This window comes from Macaca mulatta, chromosome 5 (genome assembly GCF_049350105.2).
Source record: "Macaca mulatta isolate MMU2019108-1 chromosome 5, T2T-MMU8v2.0, whole genome shotgun sequence".
NCBI lineage: Eukaryota > Metazoa > Chordata > Mammalia > Primates > Cercopithecidae > Macaca > Macaca mulatta.
In genome coordinates, this window is record NC_133410.1 from 79,813,921 (window position 1) to 79,821,236 (window position 7,316).

The following is a 7,316-nucleotide window of genomic DNA, read 5'->3' on the forward strand; positions in this document are numbered from 1 at the left end:
GTGCCTCTGGTTAACAACACTGTACCGTACACTTAAAAATTTTTAAGAGGTAGATCTCATGTTACTTGTTCTTTAAAAAAAAAAGAAAGAAATATTATAAATCTAGATCATGGTAATCTAGATCATGTTTGCATAACTCTGTAACCTTACTAAAATGTATTGGATTATACACTTAAAAGGATGAGTTTTATTATATATAAATTACACATCTCAATAAAGCAGTTTTGCAAAAATAGTTGCCATTAATTTAACAGTCCCATTTCTTTCAAGCCTTCGTTCAATATTACCACTCCCCTCCCTGTTTCACTTTTTTTCATAGCCACCTTCTAATATACTATAGTTTATTTATCATATGTAATCAATTCTAAGTTTCACATTTTAACATACATAAAATCAAGATGCATTCTATAATGGCAACAATTTATTAGCAGCATTCTTTCTTTCTTTAGTGGCACATAGACTAACAGTGCATCTTGTATCACTGCCATCTTACAGACAATAAACTGTGCTGTTGTGTTATAGTTTCTTGCCCTTTTTCCCCTCTAGAATGTTTGCTTCACACTGGTAGGGATCTTTATTTCATTCACTGCTGTATTCCAAATGTCTAGAATAGTGCCTAGAATGTCATAGGTTATTGATAAACATTTGTTGAATGAATAAATGAGTGAATGAATGGGTGTCATGCCTAGCATCAAGAAACTGATACTAAAACAAAGGAACTGAAATTAAAAGATGAGTTAATAATAGAGCAACCTACTTTCATCATTTCCTCTTCTGTTCTATCTGCAGGACACTGGGGAAATAGCCTAGTTTTGAAGAATGTCAGCAGGGAGCCGCCAGGGATCATCCTCCCAGGTAAAAAGAGACCTCCAGAGACCTTCAGGAAGCTGGAAAGAAGCCTCCAATGGTGAACTCAGTCCCAGAAGCTTCTGTCCATGCCATCTCACCCTTGAAGTGCTAATTCACCACTTTCACTAGAGATGCTGAAGGTAGCCCTGTCTTGCCTGGAAAGTGACTGGAGTGGTCCCACCAGCAGCCAATCTCTTTTAAACACTCCCTAATTGTCCAGGAATCAATCCCCTGCCCCCAAAAGCAGGCTGAATCAGTTCCTTTTGTCCTGTGAGTGGTGAATGACCTGCTCTCCTGATCTGCCTGGAGGTCCCTGAGGTTAGGTTTTGGGTGCAAGCGGTTCCCTTGAGAGTCCGGAGAGGCTGTGCAGGCATTCATTATCCATGGCCCCAGGCAGAACCCACACCAGGCCAAGGTGTGTGTGGATGGGAATGTGTAAATTCCTTGTTAGACAAGTCCTGTGCTCTGTTTCACATTAGCTAATGTCCACCAACCCAGTCACCGACCGTTTATGGTTTTCCTTTAGTTTCATAGAACAAATTTTATTATTGTCCTCTGGAAGGGATTGAAGAGTCAAAGAGCCAGGAAAACCCATTTGAGGGACGAGTAAACCCTCCCATAGAAGCAATATCCCTTCCTTGAGCAGCTTTGAGTTCTTGGACTTTGTTCTTCACATTTTTGTTTCTCTTTCCATCATTTCTCATTAGGCACAGTGCCTAGGGTTCATGGTACTCTTAGGGACCCACAAAAATGTGTGAGTTTATTTTAAAATCAAGAAGGAAAAAAACAAACTTTTGGGGTTAAAAAAAATTCCATTATTGCTCACATCTAAAATAATGAAATTTTCAAGGTCTAGGAAAATTTAGACTTTGTCTAAAATAAAAATTAAATACAATGTTGAATAATTTAAAGTTGTATCAAAAATCATGTAAAAATCAATATCGCATTATGGAGGAAAGGGCCCGTAAAACTCACCTTGCAGCCTTGAGGTTATCAGATGAGAAAAGTGATCTTGTCAGACTGAGAAACCTGGTGGACCCACGACATTCAGATCCCTGGCAAACAGCTGAGAGAATTGTTAGGGGAAAAGACAATTGTTAAGGGAAAATGCTGGGACTAACATTTCTTGAGTGTCACTCTATGGTAGGCTTGGTGCAAGGCATTTTAGGGATATTATCTCACCGAAGCCCTACAGCAACTGTGAGAAATCATATAATCATGGAGCTTTACAGAGAGTTTAAAGAACTGCTACCTGACCGCCCCCATCTCTCTGTACATTTCTCTTTCTTAAAAATAAATAAATAAGTAAATAAATTCACATGCTAATAAATCCTTCTCAAATTACCTTATCCAAATGTTGATTTTGATTTTTTTAATGAAGATTTTTAGTCTTTAATTTTTTAATTTTTTTGAGATGGAGTCTTGCTTTGTCTCCCAGGCTGGAGTGCAGCGGTGCGATCTCAGCTCACTGAAGCCCCACCTCTTGTGTTCAAGCGATTCTCCTGCCTCAGCCTCCCAAGTAGCTGAGACTACAGGCGGGCACCACCATGCCCGGCTAGATTTTCTGTATTTTTAGTAGAGATGGGGTTTCGTCATGTTAGCTAGGCTGGTCTCGAACTCCTGGTCTCAAGTGATCTGCCCACCTCAGCCTCCCAAAGTGCTGGGATTACAGGTATTTTTTATCTTTAAATTAGAACCAGAAAGACAGACATTGACTATCAAAGACGTGATTTGGGTTTCACACAGGTTTGGACTGCATTCTAGGATGCACCTGGGGTCTTGAGGCACTCAGTTGCCTAAGGCAGCCCGCCTTGGAGAATGGGTGGTTTTTACTTATTTTTTGAAACACGTTTCCTGTGTCCAAAGGTAATTTAAAGAAAAACGATTTCACAATCAAGTTTTGGTTGTGTTGGCCCTCATGCAAACACCCACGCTGTCCTCAGAATGTGGCCTAAGGGCCATTCAATTAGAAAGCACAAAAGATAAAGCTTACCCACTGGAAACAAAATGTTGCAAAATCTCTCCTGCAATAGTTTGGATATGGTTCATTTGTCCCCACCAAAGCTCATGTTGAGATTTTATCGCCACCATGGCAACATCGGGAGTTGGGGGCTAGTGGAAGGTATTTGGGCCATGGGGGTGGATCCCTTATGAATGGCTTGGTGCTGTTCTCATGTTAGTGAGTTCTCACTCTCTCAAGACTGGATTAGTTCTCCCAGAAATAGATTAGTTCCTCAAGAGTGTGTTGTTACAAAGCCAGGACATCCCTCAGGTTTCCCCCTCTTCCCCCTGTCTGCTTCTCCTTACTGTTGTTCGCTAGGTTGTAATGCAGCATGAAATCCCTTACGGAAAGCAAGAGCCATGCCCTAGCACTTCTCAGCCTGCAGAACCAAGAGCCAGGTAAACTTCTTTTCTTTATAAATTACTCAGTCTCAGACATTCTTTTATAGCAACACAAAACAGACTAAGACATGGCCCTAGAAAAACAAACAGTGCTGACTTCAGAAGCTGTAGCTTCTTGCTGAGACAACTTGCCTTATTTGTTTATTCAGTGCCTTTGAGCACCTATTGTGTTGTGTGTGGGGCACTGTGCTGGAGGCTGGAGGTTAAAACATAAATGGGATCTAGTCCCAGATCTCAAGTCACTCGAGTCTAATAAGGACAACCATGCTGGCCCGAGCCACTATAGCACCTTGCCTGGACTGTGGCAGGAGCCTCCTCGCTGGTCCCCCTACATTTACCCTTCTCTTCAGGACACAGGATGCTGTTTAAACATGCGTGAGCCCACACCCCTTTCTGCTCAGTATCCTCCAACACGCCCCACCTCACTCATGCCACAACCTCAAGGCTTCCATTGCTACTCTCTGACCCCATCTTATGCTTCTCTTTCCCTTGCTTGCTCTGCTCCAAGCACAGTGGCCTTTGTGCTTTTTCTAAATCAGGCCAAGCCCACTCCCACATCAATGGTTCTTTATTTACTATATTTTTGGCCGAGAATACTCATCTCCAGATGCTCCTCACCTGCTCAGGATTTAACTCAAATGTCATTGCAGTGAAGGCTTCCCCAATGCCCTAGTCAGTATGACAGCTTCCACCCATGTGGGAGCCTCCATGTGCTCCGTCTCTGAATTATTTTGTTTCATTGCACTCAGCATCATCTAACCATTGTGTATTTTACTTATTTTTCACTGACTCCCCTTTGCTTCTTTTTTTTTTTTTTTTTTTTTTTTTTTTTTACATAGAGTCTCGCTCTGTTGCCCAGGCTGGAGTACAGTGGTGCAATCTCTGCTCACTGCAACCTCCACCTCCCAGGTTCAAGTGATTTTCTGCCTCAGTCTCCCAAGTAGCTGGGATTACAAGTGCATGCCACCATGCCCAGCTAATTTTTTTGTATTTTTAGTAGAGACAGAATTTCCCCATGTTGGCCAGGCTGGTCTCAAACTCCTGAGCTCAGGTGATCTGCCCACCTCGGCTGCCCAAAGTGCTGGGACTACAGGCATGAGCCACCGTGCCAGACCATCCCTTTGCTTCTTGAAAGCAAATGTTTTACCTGTTTTGTGTCCAACGGTATCCCTAGTGCCTAGGATAGTGCCTAGCATATAGTAGTTGCTCAATAAGAATGTACTTATTTTTTGAATAAATAAACAAGTGACTGAATAAGACATTCAGGTAAAACAACAACCATAAAAATATTAACCAGATATGGTTTTTTGAGAACGCAGAGGGTGAATCCTCTTTGCTTTCAGAAATTGGGAAGAGGTGATTTTGTGCTTAATCTTAAAGAATAAGTAGTACTTGGCCAGGCTTTAAAAAGAGAGAAAAGCACTCAAGTAGAGGGAACAGTGTAAGCAAATGAATGTTTTCATTTGGGAACGTCAAGTGGCCTGGGTTCAATGGATACAAATTGTCTGGGTACATAGGACATATATGGAAGAAAGAGTGGCATGAAACCAGGTTGGAAATACAGACAGACGCCAGATGACATCATAATATGGAGTTTTGGCTCTCTTCTTCAGGTGATGGAGAGCTACTGAAGCCTCTTAAGCAGAAGAGAGATCCAATTAGACTTATGTTTTAAGACTTCTCTGGAAGTGGTATAGAGAAAAAAATTGTGGGAAAGGTGGGAATTGGAGGAAAAGAGAGGATGGATTTAAGAGATATTGGGAGAGTAGGCCAAAGGACTTGCTGACCCATGGTTGTGGAAGAAGAAAATGTCTTGAGCAGAAAAAAACTAGAATGACTCCCTGTGTTTCTTCTCAGGTAATTAAGGTAAACATATAAATTCACCCAAGAAATGTGTATTGAGAAGCTATTATGTAGTAGATACTAATCTAGGCACTGAGAATACAGCTTTGAACAAAATTTTAAAAGCCCTAATTTTAGGACCTTACATTCCACTGGAGGACTGTCAGTAAATATATGAAGAGATAATGTAATTTCAGCCTGCGAGAAGCTTTCTGAAGAAGAGTAAAGCATGATATAAGGATAGGGCACAATGTTTATTTTATGCAGGAGTCAGACTTTTCTGAGGAGGTGATGTTAGAGCAGAGACTAAGGGAGAAAGCTATGAGAAGTCCCGGGGAGAAGATATCCAGGCAAAGGGGATAGTGAGCATATAGATCCTCTACTAAAACAAGACATTCTTGTTCAACAAACAACGAAAAGGAAAAAAGCAGGCAGGGGCTGGATTCTTATAGCCTTGACCACCATAATAGTAAGTATGAATTTTATTTATTTATTATTTATTTATTTATTTATTGAGATGGAGTTTGACTCTGTTGCCCAGGCTGGAGTGCAGTGATACTATCTCGGTTTACTGCAACCTCCGCCTCCCAGGTTCAAGCAATTCTTCTGCCTCAGCTTCCCAAGTACCTGGGATTACAGGTGCCCATCACCACGCCCAGGTAATTTTTGCATTTTTAGTAGAGATGGGATTTTACCGTGTTGGCCAGGCTGGTCTCTAACTCCCGACCTCAAGTGATTTGCCTGCCTTGGCCTCCCGAAGCGTTGGGATTACAGGTGTGAGCCATTACACCCAGCCATGAGTGTGGATTTTAATCTAAGTGTGATGGGAAGCCATTGGATGGGTTTAAGCAGGAGAAAGACATAATTTGACTTATGTTTTTGTTGTCATTTTAAATCACTCTGGTTCTGGGGAACAGAACAAATTTGAGAGACACAGAGGAAAAAAAAAGATGGTGGCTGAGACTTGGGTTGTCACAGTGAAAGCTGAGAAGGGGATTGTCTTTTCATCTTTTTAAGGATAGAAAAATTAGGACTTGCTGATGGATTGGATGTGGGAAAAAACAGGAATCGAGAATTACTCTTGGGTTCTTCACCTGAGATCAGGTGGGTGTTGGTTCCCTTTACCGAGCTTGAGAAGTGTTTGGGAGGAATAGGATTTAAAAAGGTGGAGGAGGAAATCAAAGGTTTTATTTTGGACATATTGCATGTGGAAAGTCTTCTGAACACCTAAGAGGAGAGGTGGCTAGATACCCAAGCCTGAAGTTCATGGGTAAGGTTTGGGTTGAAATACAAATTTGAACACACTTGACATCACAAGCATGGATAAGATTACCCAGGGAGCTGTATATGGATAGGAAAGTGAACGTAGACCTGGATGGATCCTTGGCCACTCAAGATACAGTAGTTGAATGGAGGAGGAGGAGCAGCCAGTGAAGGAGACTGAGAAGGAGCTGCTGGTGGGAGAAATTAAAGAGCGTGGTGTCTCAAATGCCAAGAAATTGTTTCAAGTAGGAAGAAGTGATCTTATGTGCAAAATGCTGCTGAGAGATCCAGTAAAATGTGGCCAGAAAGTTGACCACTGGACATGGTAAAATGGAGATCACTGGCAACCTTGACAATAGTCATGCTGGCAAAGTGGTAATGACAAAAAGAAGAAAGAATGGGAGGTAGGCAAATGAAGATAAGGACTACAGACGACTTTCAAAAATCTTGGCATTGGAACTGTACAGAGAATGCAGATGAGACCTGGGTGGCGGCTAGGGGGAGTCAAAAGGATTTTACTTCATTTTTTTTGGAGCATGTTTATGTGCAGATGGAAAATATTCAGTGGAAAGGGGGAAATTAATGATGCAGGACAAAGAGGAATGAATTGTAGGCATCAAAGCTTTGAGTGGGCAGAAGAGACAGTGCACAAGTAGAGAGAGGTTAGTCTTAGGAATAGGTACGACCTCACTCACTGGAAGAGGAGGAAAAGGAGAACATAGAGACTCAAGTGCTTGAAGTGTGGTGGATTTGGTCCTACCAAGAGAAGTTCTTTCCAGTTGTCCTTATTTTCTCAGCAAAATATTCAGCTGATAGTAAGGATGTGGAAGGGCGCTGAAGTTTTGAGAAGTGGGGAGGAGATATGGAGAAGTAGCCACGAGATCAGGAGAGGAAGTGGGATAGAAGATGTGTTTGAATTGAGGAGCAATGGTGGCTGTCCACCTGAGATGTATGGTCTT

At 41.9% G+C, this 7,316-nt stretch overlaps 1 long non-coding RNA gene across 1 annotated transcript in view; it reads right to left on the bottom strand.

Annotated features, from left to right (window-relative positions):
* LOC106998392 (uncharacterized) overlaps positions 1 to 1,025 on the bottom strand; it is a 46,964-nt gene extending 45,939 nt beyond the window's left edge. Inside the window, exon 1 of the long non-coding RNA XR_001444842.3 lies at positions 758 to 1,025. This is a non-coding gene — a long non-coding RNA (uncharacterized LOC106998392). The remainder of the gene's footprint in view (positions 1 to 757) is intronic.
* Positions 1,026 to 7,316: the final 6,291 nt, after the last annotated feature.